The 18,089-nt window shown below is 40.2% G+C and overlaps 1 protein-coding gene across 6 annotated transcripts in view; it reads left to right on the top strand.

The window, feature by feature from the left end:
* LOC129416870 (KH domain-containing RNA-binding protein QKI) overlaps positions 1-18,089 on the top strand; it is a 111,803-nt gene that overhangs the window by 30,204 nt on the left and 63,510 nt on the right. The window lies entirely within an intron of this gene.

Genomic DNA, 18,089 nt, shown 5'->3' with positions numbered 1-18,089 from the left:
TATTGTTGAAGTCGGTTACGCGGGCGCTGCTTTGATGGCTGTAGCAGCGGGCCATTAGAGGAGATTAATTCAGAGATGCAACTTGTCTCAGATAGTTTACCCCGCTGACAGTCTAAAAGCTGTCAGACTGTCTGCATGCTAAAACCCTCTTCTACTCATAAATTCACTTCCTGTAAGGCATTGCCACTACAAATATTAACGATAAAACAAAAACAATTGTAGTTACGGTAATTGGCCTAAATAAACTACACTGAAGATCTAGTCTGTTTAAAATAATAGTTCACCCCAAAATTAAAAATAACCCATAGTTCAGGCCTTATACTTTATTATTATTTTTGCCAAATGCAGTCAGACTTAAATAATATCCTGCCTCTTTGGCATTGGATAGTGCCCCATTTTTAAAGCTCCAAAAAGCACATGATCACTGGCTTCTGACAACAGCTATACACGCATTCACGTGTAGGTCAAGTTGAAATAAGTGCTGTCAAACGATTAATCGTGATTAATCACATACAAAATAAAGGTTTTTGTTTGCTTAATGTTTGTGTGTGTGCTGTGTGTAATTATTATGTATATATAAATACACACACATACATGTGTACATTTAAAAATATATATTTATATATATAAATAATTTTTTTACATTTATATATAATATAAAATATATAAAAAATAATATATAAAAACAAATGTAAATGTTTCTTAAATGCATACATGAATGTGTGTGTATTTATATATACATAATAATTACACACTGAACACACATATATTATTCAACACAAACTTTAATTTTTTATGCGAATAATCACAATTAATCGTTTGACAGCCATAGTTGCAATATATATATATATATATATGGATTATTTTATAATGGACTAATTTGCTTTTTGGAGCTTTAAAAATGGGGCACTATCCAATGCCATTATAAAGCTGAAAGATCCAAGATATTATTTAAAATAAGTAGGGATGGGTATCGAGACCGTAAGTAATTGTGTCGGTACCAGACTATCGACAAGCTTCAGGACAAACGGTACTGTTAACAATACCTGCGTTGTTTTTCTCTGTGTACTTTCGTGTTAATATATATAATATATAATCAGAAACTGCTGCTTATCATTTCGCCTCCCTGATTGATGTCAATAGGTGGCCAATGCTTGTTTGACGTGTGATATCCAGCGTTTTCAAAACCTGTCACAGTTATTGTCTGTTTGGATATATAAACTCTCTACTACCATACGTTTGTTTGATTACAGGTATTTGTAAACTGCTGTAAAGTTCAACAGTAATAAAATATCTTTTCACATCATGTCTTTTTGCACCAAATTATAAGTTAGTATCGATAACAGTATCGAAAAAGACCAGAATTGATCAGCTGTAGCAGTGCTGGTATCGATAAAATGTAAACGATACCATCCCTAAATATATGTCTAACTGTGTTTGCTGAAAGAAGAAAGTCATATACACCAAGATCTCTCGAGAGTGAATAAAATATAAGCATATTTTATTTTGGGGTGAACTATTCCTTTAAAATTGCAACTTTTGGGGTTAAAATATACAGAGTAAACAATGAGTTATAGAGCAAGTACATATTAACAATTTGTGTCTTGCCTCGATTTGCAATGTCAGGTTGACATCATTTGACTTAAACTAAATGTAAAGTTAAGTACATTCTTCCGATTTTATGTTTCAGAGATAGAAATAAAAATAATGGCTTGCAGCTTTAAATATGTGATTAATTTAAATGATCAATTTATTATATCTGTCTGAGATGAGAGTTTGCATTATTGAAAATTCAGTATGTCAGAAATGTAAGATATGTCTGGGAGTCCTGATATCCTTTCCATCACAGAACTTGAAGGTCAGTTAAAATGAATAATCCACATCATACACACACACACACACACACACACACAAGCTTTTTACTCAAGCTAAATAAGTAAATGGAATAGTAAATAACTGCGCAGCTGCCCAGTATAGCCTCTATTTAATTACAAAGACATACAAGTCAATGTAATCTAGTTTTCTTTGCATTAGGACATGGGCTCGCATCCAGTATATTGATTTCATTAAGACATACTGAAGACGTGAGGTTGCACAAAGTCTTTGAGTCCATTTTATGAGCCCATTTAATTTATTGTGTTATTAAGCTGATGGCTTGCGGTTGGCCGTTGCTGTGCGTCTGCAATATAAATTCTAGGTTATTTTTTATCTGTCATAAGACCCAAAGTTCTCCAAGTGAATATTTAAGTGCAGCTGTCAAAACGGAAAGTGTTGTGTTAGTGTTGATGAATGCTAGCCTTTCGATGAGTAACCTGTGAGAAAAATGTACATTATAAATTTATATTTTATCATAATTGACTATCTTTGAAAAGAGTATATAGAAACAATGCTCAGGTAGGCCGTGGCATTTAATTGGCACTAAGGGGCCTAAAGTATATATATTCTTAAAAAATTAAGTCATACAGATAAATGCTAAGATGCAGATTTGTGTTAAATGCTGACAGAATTTTCACATTTTAAGGGAAACTGTTTCTTTAAGTTCAACACTCCGCCTGCTTGCTCCTTTCCCTCTTGAGTCTTTGCACATCTGTAGTAACAGGGGTGACATTGAATTCTGCCTCGCCTCTTCAGTTTGTGAGTCAGACCCACTCAACTAGTTCACCAACAACCCAGTCAGTGGTTAACAAATCTTTCAAGTAATAGCTGTCAGATCCTGCTTGCCTAAGGCGCCTGACCCTGGGGAACTGGTTGAGGTCCAAGATGATTGATCCCAATTAACTTATTCCCTTCCAACTTGATTCCTGCATGGGTAACATTAATTGAGTTTCTCTAGCAGGGGTGTAAACACTGTTTGGTATTAAGGACCTCTAAGTTTCCTGGTTTGAGGGAGCAGTTTGTTTGCCTATATTTCCCTTGGGAGAAGGCCATGTTGTGTGTACCACCACCAAAGCAGTCACATTGCAGGTCTTTGACAACCTACAGCATTGATTTAATCTGTAGCGGTTTGATCCAGGAGGATCGACAATGTAACATTCGTATCCGTCCCAGTTCCTAATACACAATGCATTTTATGTTTTATGGTTGTTGTGATATTTATAATACTGGTATTTTATAAAAAGCAGATTTCAATTTACTAACTTGCAATACTATTGTGGTTTTGCACTTGTTAAACATTGTGGGTAATTTTAGTGTTTCTAAAGGTCTGAGAGTTGTGGGTTGGCTAGCGCCGCAGTAAAGGCCATTGTGTGTGTGTGTGTGTGTGTGTGTGTGTGTGTGATTATTCTGGCTGCCCTTGCTGCTCTGAAGGACACCCAAGATCATTATTAGTGAGTTTGGGTTCATTAGGAGTTGGTGTGCTTGAACGATAAAATGAGAAGTCCTCAAATAGCCATCAGTATCAGTGGAGTCCTCTGCAGTATTTCCATAGAGAGGAAGTGCTACTGTGCACCATATGTTGTTGTTAAAGTACAAAAATAACCTATTTCAAACAATCTAAACAGGATTTGTATACATAAGATGATGTTTTAAGGCTTGTTGGAGTATCCCTAGTGAGTCTGTAATCTCTTTTTCCTCTACTGAGGTCATACCGGCCCCCGGTCTCTCCAATCAGACGTCGAGATTGAAAGGAAAATCATGTAAATTGAAGCAGAACCCCTCTGGACAATCATTATCTTTAAACTATTAGTCAATAAACATCACAGCTTCTTTTAAAGTGACAACTTCAGAAAGAAACCAATTATCCACCTCAGTAGGTTGATGGAGGGCTGCTGTGTCTCTGTACGTGTACATTTGTATATATGCATATGTATGTGTGGTAGTGATGTTGGTAGTCCTCTGCATGCTTGTTTGTTTGCATGCTTCTTTTATGAAACAGGAGAAGAATACATTTTTGTTTAAATCATCACACTTAGTGGTCAACCGAACAAAATATATATATTTATTTTTTTAATGGCAGATGATACTAAGGCTTAGTTTACACTGCAGGTCTTAATGCTCAGTTCAGATTTTTTGCAGAAATCAGATTTTTTTTACACTGTTGTTCACATTATCATTTAAATGCGACTGCCATCAGTTTCATGTGTGAACCATATACGTCCCTGAAGTGACCCGCATGCGCAGAATAAGACATGTCGTCAGATGCAGCACACTGTGTTTGCGGAAATAAACATGGATGCTGCTCGTAAAAATTGGATTAAATATAACATGCCCATTCAGACTGAAGTCACATTGTAATACATCAGATATAAATCCGATTTAGGACCACATATGAAAGTGGCCTTGGTCTGATTTGAAAAATCATCATAAAAAATCAGATATGAGTCACATTTAGGCAAAAAAAGGATTTGGGCCAATTTTGCCTGCATTGTGAATAGGGCTGCACGATAATGAGAAAATATGCGATATGCGATAGTTCTGTTGGTGGGTGCGATGGCGATATGCCTTGCGATATGTCTTACTTAGAGAAATTATTTTTAGTTTGCTTTTATTTTAGCATTTAGATATGTAATGAAATAAAGAGGTAATGCATATTCTAAAGATGTAATTAAACTATGCTATACATGTGACAAAAAACTAGTAATGTGTGACCATAACGCAGTACTTTGATTTATTGAATATTTATATTAATTTCATAAATCCAACTACTCCAAACTCTATTTCCTTTCTCTTTGACATGAACAAAGCTGAATGAACTTGTGAATATAACCCCCTTTAAAGGGGTTTATTAACATTGTGAGAGGTGTCGAAAGACTAACTTTATACAATAAAATGTATAATCTATTAATGATAGACAATGCAGGTCTATGGATTATAAATAGGTCTAGAGATTATAAAGTTGATAGGTTTGTGTAGAAGCAGTAAATTGCCTCTCTTTCTATTCCTCTGTTGCAGATTAAAAGAGCTTAATCCATCATTATTTTGGATTTAAAAGTATACTCTATATAAAGTATGTAGATTCAGCTTACATAATGACTGTTTGACAGTTTGAGCTGCTCGTTTAGTACAATGGGCTTGGCATTAACATTGGTTATTTGCTACCATCTTTGTAGCAAACATTTTAGATATAAAAAGAAGGTTCATTGATAATAATACTATAAACATGGGAGAAAGAAACTCCAGCGCGTGGCCGTGACTTTATATAAACAAGAGTCAGTTTTCGTCGCCATAGAAACCGGAGGTACGCTTGAGACTGCACATGCGCTATAGTGCGTTAGCGCTGACTGACTCTTCACGGCCGTCTCTGATCGACTTGGGTTTAAACAGACCCGGTACCTGAAGTAATTAAAATGGGACCGACTCGGACACGACTGACCTTTCAAAATGTAAACTCGTGTCCTTCCGTGAAGACCTCTAATGGATACAACTGTGATCAAGTCCATGGAAGGAAACAATGTGACACTGAGCTTTGCGTCGCACCTAATCCATCGGGGAAACAGAAAGAACGCGAACGCACAGCGAACTCATCAGAAAAGACACGACCTGCTCGCACGCATAATGTCATTATCACGGACAAAAAAAGACAAAATTTGATGCTAAATATACGTGGACAGTTGTTAATATACTTGAGAGAGCCGCCCAAGTAAAGTAAGTGTGTGGGAACCACCTTCTGATGGGTGTCATTTGGACGATCTAAGCATGCAACACTCAAATGATAGACACGTAAAATAAATGCAAGTTATCGCAGCTCCCTGCGATATGCATATCGCATACACAGTTATCGCGATGGCGATACATTTTCGATATATCGTGCAGCCCTAATTGTGAACGTACCCTTATACTGAGAAAGCAATGTGGCTGTTTAGTTGATATGAGTTTGATATAACACAAATCTTATTATACTGTAGTGAATCAGAGACAATCAGAATATTGATGAACAAAAAACTATAAAATGTATAAATATACCATTTTAAAGGTATTGCGGAGGATTTTCTAGTTCCGGGTGGATCATCAACACTATTGGTCCTCCTAGTTGTCAATCAGGTGTGTTGTGCAATTGCATTTTTTAAAAACGTTGAGAAGGCGGTTCTTTTCTAAAATTCGAGAAAATCCTTCGCTATACCTTTAAAGTACTTGAAATATATTTAAAAGACATATGAGGAGCTCAGATGCAAAAACCACTAAAAGCCACCTTTATCAAAAATTAGATAATGATATTTACAGAATGTTTCTTGTGGGCTCATATTACACATTCATCGAATACTTTCACTTAATACTTTCGCTTAATACCAGTCTAAAGCCATTCAGAAATTCTGATTTGTTGGCATATTCAGAGGCATCAAGCGCGAGTGATTTCAATGTTAAGTCAATGTGAAGACGCGTTGACGCATGTCTGGCGGTCTCGTGATGCGAATGAGGCGTTTAGCGCGGCACAGTAGAAGCGATTCTGCCTCATTTGTGCATCTGGTTTGCGCGAATGGCATGAATTGAGCATTGCTGCGGCAAACGCGCGAGTTAAAAAATGTGAACTTTGGCAAAAAACACTCAGTGTTAACCAATCAGGAGCTTGCTCTAGTAGTGACTTGATTACAGGAAGTGAGTGGAGTCACAGAAGCCCCTCCCATGAATGTCTCAATGACTAGAATTTCATGCTTTCATGCGCGAATGAAGCGAGTAAACTCAAACTGTTCACGCGGCAAACTAGACGCGGTATACGCGATTTTGACACCTCAGACGCAGCTGGTGTGAGCCCACGGTAAGAGTCTGCACTGTAAAAAAAATGCAGCACTAAGTTAAAACAACTTGATTTTGCAAATCAATTTAACCTACTATTAAGTTTTGGCTTAAAAAAAGTTGAAACAACTTATAAATTTAAGTTGAAATTGTTGAAATTGGCAAGCGGCAAAAACGCAAGCCGTTCGGCATGCATTAACAGCGCACGTAACGCTCAGAAAATCATTCAAAAAAGGCCCCTGCAACATGCCATAAACGCACTTGGTGTGATCAACCCCCTTAGGGGGTTTTATATCTAAAAATGTAATTTAAAGGTAGGGTAACAGATTTGATCCTGAAACATTTTTTGTTATGCTGGTTAAAAGTCTCCTTACATCCTGATAGCAATCACTGTGTTAAGTTGTTTAAACGTATTTGTAGAAATTTATGTCATCTGTGAAAGGCGTAGGACCAAAAAATGTTCAACAAATCATAGATTTCGGTCCGAACGGACGTCTCCATTTTTGTCCCTCATACGTAAGCATAATTTGAATGCCCACCGCGCAGCGAGTCCACGCAGACACCATACGTCATCGGCGCGTTCACGTGCGCTCACCTCCTGCCTGTAAACAGTGAGAACAGCAAACTTTTCTGCTAAATTGACAACCTACACAGGAGGCACAAAACTAAAGGCATCTTTTATAACAACAACAGCAAAAACTAACTGGATCAGCAAGAGCAAAACCCCAAATTAACATCGGTAACTTTACTGCTTTACCACAAGATGCAAACAGCTGCAGGACGCAAAGGGTCTGAAAGAGTCGTTGCACAGTTTATTTTGGTAAGGTAGGTACGCGATATGCTTGTATTGAGATGGATTCAGATATTCTACTTTGATGAAACATTGTGTTGCTTATGAAATTTGTGTTCGTTTACGGATTAGCATAACGATATAGTTACTACGTCTACACAACCGAACGTGTGCTTAAACTAATTCTGATGTAAACCAGTTGTTTGGTTATTTTGGCAGTGTTATTCGACTTTGTACTGCAAAGTTTTCACACTGCTGAATCAGACATGAGATGTGACCGTCTGATCTGTGCGTGTTCATGTGTTTTGGAAGAGGCGTGACTTTGGATGGCGGTTTGACTTGAGGGTGGGATCGGGATTTCATTGCTAGGCGGCTACCGTTAGCATTTTTCAAAATGTGTTACCCTACCTTTAAGGAACAAAAAGATTTATTTGTCAATTCAAAAGATTTATCGGCTGAAGCTGGGGGAAAAGATCGAATATCGACTATGTTGGCCACTGCAATTTTTTAAATAATTACACTATACTGTTTGAGTATAATTTGGATGTATTTTTCTAAATGTCCTTTATTGTCTTGTAACTTAAACACTGTAAAAAAATATTTGTTGGTTCAACTTAAAAAGTAAATTACCTGGTTGCCTTAAAAAATTTTTGTAAATTCAAATTAAATTTGGTAACTAATTAGTTGTCAACTAATATTCTTAAGTTAAATTAACTCAAATTTGAAGACAACCAGGTAACTTACATACTTTTATAAGTTGAACCAACATTTTTACAGTGGGCACTGTATAAATATGCAGCATAACGTTAAAACAACTTGGTTTTGCAAGTCAATTCAACATACTATTTTAAGTTTTGACATGTGATAAGTTGACATAACTTATAAACACAAATTAAAATTGTTTAACTTAATTTGTTAAAGGAACAGTATGTAAGATTGTGGCTAAAACTGGTACTGCAATCTCACAACTGGTGGCCAAAACACAACATGACAACATAAACATCAGTTGAGGGCTGCAACTCCACTTTTTAAATGACAATATCCTGGCCAGACCACTGTTATCAGTGATATAAGTATTTGAAATAAAAATGATTTCTTAATGTCTAGTGACATATCAGGGCCATTTTATGATAAATTAATATAAAATTCTTACATACTGTTCCTTCAAGTTAAAAATATTTTATAGTATTTAACATTCAGTCATCATTAACAAAAATTTGTGTTAGAATTAGTAGGCTAAGTTCCATTCCTTTCCCTAAAACAGTTTAAACAGTTTCAATGAATCTATTTCTCTGAGTTTGGCATACATAGTGTCCATTTAATCCACTGAAACACCTACGAAATTATTTTTAAAAACTACATTTATATTTTTTAAAATGTAGTATTTTTTAATGTGAATTTATGCAAGAATTAATCTTGAAAAAATTCTCACATAAACTGCCCCATTACAGTCTTTCCGTAAAAGCTGGTATTACGAACAATTTACCAAATAGTGCTGCTCAGGTTTAATGAATGAGCCGTAAGCTTCATACGAGCATCGACCCCAGGCATGGCTTAAAAATTGAGATTATTTCATTGCACCCTGATATTTCCAGGTCAGGGGCAGGATGACATGACAGATTTATAGATGAGGTAAAGTATGAAGGGAAGAGCGTGAAAGGAAGAGTGAGGAAGATAAGCAGCCTGGGACGTGCGTACGGTGATGAATGTGAGGGTATGATGAGGTCGGGGAATCGGGGCAGAGGAACAGCGGCCTGCCCCGTCTGATAAAGGAGAGAGAACGGCCTCACACGCACCCCGAGCGCCCCACACACACTCGTCACCCAGACAGGCAAGCAGCGGCACAGAAATTAATTTGCTCCTTCAAACTCGCGCTGTGTCGCGCCTCTCCCTGCAGCGCGCTCCCGTTCCGATTTGCTGAACAATGTTATTAGGCTGGGAAAGACAACGGACCTAGAACAGTAGCGTCATTTGATTGTTGGCTTTCATTTGAAGGTACAAATCTACAGTTATTGTTGTGAGTACTGCATGTGTGTGTGGAGGAGATAATGTTAGAGAGAAGATGCTGGGCTGTGGAAGAGCGCTATAAATACTCCATTCGATGGGACAACGCTTTTAATTGTTGAGCTAGTGTGAGCTGTTGTCATTTATCATTTTTTCCAGTGTGTCTTTTTCTGGGTCACACTCGTCCACAGTCAAGATGAGCAACCATCGCTCATCATTATTTATCATTATAAACCTGAACACCAAGATTGATTTCGCCTCCACTCGCCTTGCTAGGCTTTAGTCGTCCAAGCAAGCATCCTTCAGGCCTGAAATTGTTTGCATACCCAAACTGTCTAAGATGTGTGCATTTCTTTGCATTGCATTGCAAGTGATGTGAATTGTGCTAGATACCTTTAATGTGTAATTCAACATTGGTCATAGAGGACCACTGTCCAGATGTCTTTGAATACGGTTTGAGCCATATTTCTGACCTAAGTGGTGATGTTTGTATTTGCATTCACCTGTTTGCATGCTGTGTGTACACTGTATAAGAGCATGTTTTTACCTAAAAAAATATATTGACTGGAATCATTATAAGGAGACGATATGACGTATATCCATATTGTTTTTGTTTAAATCATTGCCTTATTGTTGCCTGACAGTAAGACTATAGCTTAAGTCATTTCCATTCCCCAAATTGTCAATTTGCCTGAGCTGTCCCATCTACATTCATTTTACAGCTCTGTAGCATTACTGTAATTCAACAATGGGTTCATTTGTTTCTGTTTTTCCGAGATAATTTTTATATAACACCATATTAAAAAAGTTTATGTTGGCTTGTGATTGCAGACTTAAGATGCTTTTATGCACTGGTTGCTATACAAGTTATACATTTTTTCAGTATGTGTCCTCTCAAACCCATGACTTTTGCACTGTATACGCAATGCTCGCCCAGTAGAGCTACAAAAACACTAAATATCTTGCTATGATCTCTTGAAAACCTTGCGGAGAGAGACAGGTGAGACTTTTTCTCAAAAAGTCTTAGTAGCATTCAATCTCATTGCCGTCTAGGAGAAATTTAAGAGACAATTTTTCTTTCCTGTTAACAGATAACATCCTGAGAAATTGCCCGTGAATCTTTATTCATGCCTTATATATTAAAGTCTATCCGATTGTCCTCTGGGTGTTTAACAATACATTATAGTTTCACCTTACCTGACCAACACTGTGCCACTCTGAGACGCTGCTATTTCGGGAAGACTGTTGTGTTCAGACAGCAAGATTTTGTGAGTGACTTTTTATTAGCGTGTCCTATATATATGCATTATCTGAAGGGCAGTGTGTTGAGCTGTTTTGTCATACAGGAGATCTGGCCGCCTACCTTTCCTCTCCAGGTGTCATTGTTTTAATTAAATGGGTGTGATGGGATGGACCCATAACTCTAAAACTGAATGAGGGCCTAACTACTGGACGTTAACTGGGGTATTGAGTGCTATACCTGGAGCAGATGGTGTTGATTAATTAACTTTATCTTTTATGCCTGTGTGTGCGTGTGTGTTTGTGTGCGCCCAATTCAGAAACTATTGCACTATTTTACAATTGAACTAATTTACAACTAAACCCTAACTTTATTTATATTATTATATGTTTTTAATAAAGCTCACATAACGCATGCTGTTTCTGCATTTCTGATGTTAATCTGGAGTACCTATAGAGTAGTATGACATCCTTTATATCTCCGAAGAGTCTTAAGTTTAGTCAGATTTATAAAAGAAAGATAACGTACGAAAAAATGAAGAAGGAGGAGTTACTACCGCGGGAGGAGCGAGTACGAGTCATGCAACACTATACAACACTGTTTTAACTTATGATTCACTACATGTTCGTGTCATTTATATAATATGCACGTGCCTATTTCCAACATAAGACAAAAGTCTTACTTACTGCATGCAACTCATGACCCGGTTGGGAAAATCCAGCACATCAAACACACACGCAAAACTCCGCTGCTAATCCGGATAATAAACTATATCCATTGTTTTCATAAGGCTGGCTTTCTTCTCCTTACATCTAAAAACACACTTCTTCTTTCGTGCCATTATTGAGTTTTGAAATTAAACAAGCTGTGTCGCGTGATGTGATGTTTGCAAGTTCTGGCATCTCCCGCTGATTGACGGGTGGGCGGGGTTTTCTGGGGGAAGTACCTATATAAAGAAGTGATACATATAGAAACCCCTGAAATGTCAGCTGGACCTGTAATCGAAAAAACTTTCCGAAACTTGTATGAACCCTAGCGAAGTGCATTCGGCACAGAAATACTCTCTGTAACACGCCCAACTACTTTTTTGACACTTTGCCTACGTTTAGCATGAGGAATCAACTCTATAACTGTGTTAATAAGTCAGAATGCATGAAATACCATTGAACCACCCCTTTAATATAATTCCTCAAGTTTTTCCAGAAATTTGTAAATAAATGTGTTAACAGTACATTTACAGTACAGACAAAAAACTGATAACCAGCAAATTTTAGCTCATTATTAAATCCTGAAAATGCAAACTGTTTTACAGTATGTAATTTCTTAAAAAACAACATTCAAAACTAATTTCAAAGCTATTTTTTTAATTAACACAAACAGAAATGTGAAGGGCATGCACATCAATAATTCAATTAGAATCAATAATTTTCGCACCCAAATAATTTGACCAATTTTTTTAGATTTCGTGTTTCATCAAACCATTTAGTAAACAATTATCAAATTAATTTTAATATTTAACCACCTAGTATTTATCTGTTTTAATTCCTGTACAAACACATTAAACTGGCTTTTGCTATGAACAAATGTTCTCAAAAAAACAATGAACGCTTTCCCCAAAATAAGGTCATAAACTCCTGCACCTTTATAGCCTCGCCATGCAAGTCCCTTCAGCTATCTCCCACACACATGTGCACGCGTCTGTGTCCGCGGCAGGGTGATGCGCGTGAGTCTTCTCATTACTCTGATGATAATAAACAATAACACGCACACAGGGGAGAGGTGCAGTCGCGTTCTGGATCACCTCGCAGCTAATGAAGGTTAATTAGGGTTCATTAGGACATGATGAGGGCTCACAACACCGCCGCAGCCCTGTGGTGGTTACGGTCACCGGGCACTTTGCTTCACCATCTCCAATGTTAGACCTAATGGCTTCAGGACACATAAACATCAGTACATATCAATGAGAGTCAAGAAACTTCTGGAATTACAATATTTCGTAAATATTGCACATACAAAAATAATCCATATCAGAAGTTGACTGATTGGTTTTTATGCTGATTGGTTGGATTACCTGACGACACTCCTCTAGAATGAAATAAACTTCATTTTATGAGTATCATGTGTTTCACAAACAATAAATCCAGTAGAAAAAATTTGATCTGTATCATTTATATAGAGATTTATGTTCTTACCCTGTGTGAACTCATTTGTAACTCTTTTGTGTCAACTGAGGAATAAGTGAGAACTTCTTGTGAAAAGTCTTTTGAGCTGAACAAGAGCAATCTCTTAGCAAATCTCCAACAGGAGATACAACTTGTCAATCACTTCAACTGCACTGAAACCCTTTAGTAAGCATTTAATGTTGGCAGCAGGTGTCCTACATACTCACACCTAAAGGATTATTAGGAACACCTGTTTAATTTCTCATTAATGCAATGTGTGAGGGCCCCTTAGTGCCAATAGGGCATCATTTAAATGCTACGGCCTACCTGAGCATTGTTTCTGACCACGTCCATCCCTTTATGAACACCATGAATCATTTCAAATTGGTTTCTTGAACATGACAATGAGTTCACTGTACTAAAATGACCCCCACAGTCATCAGATCTCAACCCAATAGAGCATCTTTGGGATGTGGTGGAACGGTAGCTTCGTGCTCCATCAAAATGGGCCAACATTTCTAAAGAATGCTTTCAGCACCTTGTTGAATCAATGCCACTGAGAATTAAGGCAGTTCTGAAGGCGATAGGGGGTCAAACACAGTATTAGTATGGTGTTCCTAATAATCCTTTAGGTGAGTGTATACAGTAATGCAACATCTAAGTAAATTTGGCCCTGTGGGGACCAACTCCCCCCACCCGCACTAACAAAGTGAAATTAGACAACCTCAAGGGAATCGACCAATCAATAGCGCTCACAGATTATCAGCGCAGGACGCCATGGTAAACCGTTTGAGATCAAGTGTTGTAGATACGACGCGCTTAGACATCTCCTTTCCCAATTATGAACCCCCCCCCTTTGGAAGAGAGATGTGCTCTTCCTCCCCTTCCTTGTCCCGCACAATAATGAAAACAAAAGACATCCTGCAGCAGGGAATCAGAGCGCAGTGCTATTAGACGCCATGCAATAATTAATTTGCCTATTACCAGAGCCGACTCGTTTATCTTCATAAGATAATGCCATCACTCCCGGTCTGTGGCAGACTCGCATGCGCGATGTCTTAAACGACCCTAATTACGTCCCCGCTGCCTATTTTATTGTAGTTGATGGAAAACACACTTAATCTCCACTGTGCAGTATGAGTAAATAGACCCCAGCCTTAAACAGCAGATATCAGAGATTCCATTAACGGTCGGCCACTGCTTTTTATATCTGCCTTTTGTTTTCTGGTGGCGAACCACTAAAGAGCTGAGGTAAGCTGTACGGCGATGAGGCAGATAAGTCAAGCTTATCCGTTTTCTTTTCACTCTTCCGGAGAGACGGGACGTTTAGGGGCAGAGGCCTGAGCGATTATGGGCCCATAGTCATTTTTGCTTTTATTAAGGGGGGTTTTTACAGAACATCAGACCTCATGTGTATAAACTGTTTATATTGTTTGGGGTACAGAATTGGCATGAAGGGGATTGCGGTGTATTGGGTAAAGATATGGGCTGGTAATTGAGCCTGGCGGAAAACCGTTTACGCTTTCATACCTCAGGGGCCTTTATGGATTTTGCTATTTAATTTTTCACAGATGTTCTCTGTTTAATTTCAGTCCTGTCAAGGACAAAGAACTGTGATCGTTCACGAGACGCAAACCTTTGTGCACGTGGAAGCGCGAATAAGAGAGCTAATGTGGTTTTAATTTTTGTAAAAGCTGGTAAATTTCTTTATTGAACATACATTGAAGTCATTCTTTAAAATAATTCATAGGAGCTTTGCATTATTAATCTTTGCACGCATAGCGAAGAGTCGTGTTCTCAAAACGATTGCACACTTCATTATAACACCCAGACCATGTGCTTCCCAAATGTAAAAAGTAGAGATTATCCATCGAGATCGCCGCCCTGATGGCTCCGCATCCCGATAGAAAAGGTTAGACAACAATACACGCACTGATATACTCGGACAGCCGCGCCCAATTCGGATGAAGCCGTGCGCTCCCACTCGATCCAACTCCCACGCAAACAAAAGCATCTTTCGCTAACCTATTCGCACAGGCAGATCTCCTTGCATCCGATATCCTGACATCACCTGACGGTGAAGGATGAACATTTTTATCCTTGCTTTCTTCTCTGCATGCTCCACACAAGAGCACAACATGAAGCCAACGCACGCCTCTCTTGATGCACTCGCACAGAGACGTTCATCATAGCATCAAAGCAACTTTGTAAGACGCACAGTAGGAGCTGGCCCACACAAAAGGCTCAGGTACGAGACAGCGAGATTGTGAGCGTTTGATAGGGTGGCCTGAAAATGTGCATGACAGCCCGAGAGCTGAGAGATGCATTCATTCAGGTAGAGGAGACGCTGCTGTCACTTACGCTTTCAGAGTGCATGAGTGTTTGGGAAGATTGTGCGTACGTCCACAGCTAAGCCAGTCAACCGCTGCTGCTTCACTTGACGCCGCCTTTCATTTTTGGAATACAAACGAATGGCTCATGCACAAGTGATGTTCGCAAGAAGAGTTGAAAAACTGAAAATGAGAGTGATCTTACTTAAACGACATTTTAAAATGAAAACGATCCTCGTTTATACTGGCATTTTAAAAAGAATCTTCATCCACACTATACACGACCATAAACGCATGAAACATGACCAATCACGTAACTGGGCATACGCATAAAAGTGTAAAATAATTTATTACTCTAATAATAACGTCTCGGTTACGTATGTAACCCTCGTTCCCTGAAGGAGGGAACGGAGACGTCACGTCGTGACCGACGAATTGGGAACTCGCTTAGAGAGACCAATCTGCTTCGAATACTACTAAAACGCCAATGAACTTGGCATTGAGATATTTGCATAATGCTGGCGCCGCCCCGCCAGGTGCGTATATAAGCCCCAGGTGCAAATGTAGAAATCAGCTTCTTTTTCGCTGAGAAAGCCGGAAAGTGTGACCGGCCGATAAACAGCAGGGAGCAGCCCTGTGGCGACGGGACGTGACGTCTCCGTTCCCTCCTTCAGGGAACGAGGGTTACATACGTAACCGAGACGTTCCCTTTCAGTCGGTCACTACGACGTCACGTCGTGACCGACGAATTGGGAATCCCTACCAAAACGCCACTGAGGGCTGACCTCTTCCAGTGTCTGCGTAAAGCCCTCCGGTTCCACTTAAGGATAAGGAGAATTAGGTTTTAAGGCAGAAGGCCGGGCACTAGATGTTCCTTTAACCCACAGTAGTGCCAGCGACTGGGAAGCGCCCTATCTGAGCGGTATAGGGACGCTGCGGAAGCCACCGCCCCGTTAAGGGCTATTGGTGGGCGAAAGTCAACCGTAGTTGAGGTATAAATGACAGCCGTGGCTGTGTAAGCAAAGCAGTGCTCTGCTGAGGGAAACGTGGGCTAGTAGGATTAACCCCACGGAAAATACTCACAAAGGAACCCGGTGGGACGCAATGTGGATGCCCGAGCCAAACACAGGTTCGCGAGGATACAGCTAGTGAGAGGCTGGCAGCAGATGCTCCGCAACATCAGGCTGCCAAGGCAGCGGAGGAAGGCAAAACAAATTATTACGCGTTTTTGCCACGATGGCCTTCCATACTGAGCTCAGTTTGGAGCAGCAGTCGGAGGCTGCAAGCCGACCTGCGAGCCTGTTCTCTGTGCTTCCCCTAACGAGGAAAGAACACGAGAGGAGACAGGCTCGACACGAACACTGTAAAATCTAGTGAACGTATTAGGTGTCGCCCAACCAGCAGCTCTGCAGATGTCTGTTAGCGAGGAACCACGAGCGAGTGCCCAAGATGAGGCAACACTTCTAGTAGAGTGAGCTCTCAAATTAAATGGACAAGGAATGCCCTGCAGATTATAAGCAAGGGCGATAGTATCAACTATCCAATGAGACATCCTCTGCTTAGTGACAGCTTTCCCTCTCTGCTGACCACCATAACAAACAAAGAGCTGATCTGAGGTCCTGAGGCTTTGTGTGCGATCCACGTAGATGCGTAACGCTCGTACGGGGCATAATAAAGCCATGGTCGGGTCTGCCCTCCTCCGGGGGGCAGCGCTTGCAAGCTCACCACCTTATCTCTGAAGGGAGTGGTGGGAACTTTGGGCACGTAGCCTGGTCTGGGTCTCAGTGAGACAGCAGGACCAAACTGAAGGCACGAATTGTCAACAGAGAATGCATGTAAATTCCTTACTCTCTTCACGGAGACCAATGCTAGCAGGGTCAGAGTTTTCATTGACAAAAACTGCAGACTCGCAGACTGCAAAGGCTCGAACGCGGAACCTGTAGTAGGGCTTCAGCACCATGGACAGGTCTCAGGAGGAATAGAGGGAGGGCGCGAGGGGTTTAGCCTATGAGCGCCTCTTAAAATCTAATAACCAAATCATGCTGGCCAACTGATCTGCCGTTAATAAGTGAGTGATGAGCAGAATAGCGGCGATATCAACTTTAATGGTGGAGGGTGACAGCCTACCATCTAACCTATGTTGAAGATATATAAAAGCACAATGTTAAGCATTCTCTGGGGTCCTCGCATTGCGAAGAGCACCAGGTGACGAAAAGGGTTTCATTTAAGCGCGTAAGCCCGTCTTGTGGACGGTGCTCGTACCGCGTTGATGGTGTTAGATACCGCTTGCGATAAATCACCTAAACCTTGCGCGCACTCAACGACCATACATGGAAATCCCACAGGTCGGGGTGCGGGTGCCATAATGTGCCCCTTCCTTGAGAAAGAAAGTCCTTCCTCCGGGGAATTCGCCAGGGAGGGGCTGTCGCGAGGAGCATTAACTCTGAAAACCAATTCCTGGTCGTCCAGTACGGGGCGACTAATAAAAGGCTCTACTCGTCCTGCCTGACTTTGCACAGTGTCTGTGCGATTAAGCTCACTGGAGTGAATGCGTATTTGCGCGTCCCCCGCGGCCAGCTGTGTGCCAACGCATCCACGCCGAGGCTGCCCTCGGTTAGTGAATAAAACAGGCGACAGTGGGTATCGTCCGGTGACGCAAATAGATATATCTGCGCACGACCGAACTTCTTCCAAATTAGCTGAACCGTCTGGGGGTGGAGTCGCCATTCGCCGGTGCGCGCAGCTCGGGAAAGCGCGAAGCCGCTGTATTGAGCGTACCCGGGATGTGAATGGCACGAAGGGACCTCAGATGCTTCTGACTCCAAAGGAGGAGATGACGAGCGAGATGCGACAGGTGACGAGAGCGCAAAAACCGCCTTAACGGTAAATAACGC

Source organism: Misgurnus anguillicaudatus, chromosome 11 (assembly GCF_027580225.2).
Source record: "Misgurnus anguillicaudatus chromosome 11, ASM2758022v2, whole genome shotgun sequence".
NCBI classification, from domain to species: Eukaryota; Metazoa; Chordata; class Actinopteri; order Cypriniformes; family Cobitidae; genus Misgurnus; species Misgurnus anguillicaudatus.
The sequence above is the reverse complement of the archived record's forward strand: the minus strand, read 5'-3'. Positions and strand labels throughout refer to the sequence as shown.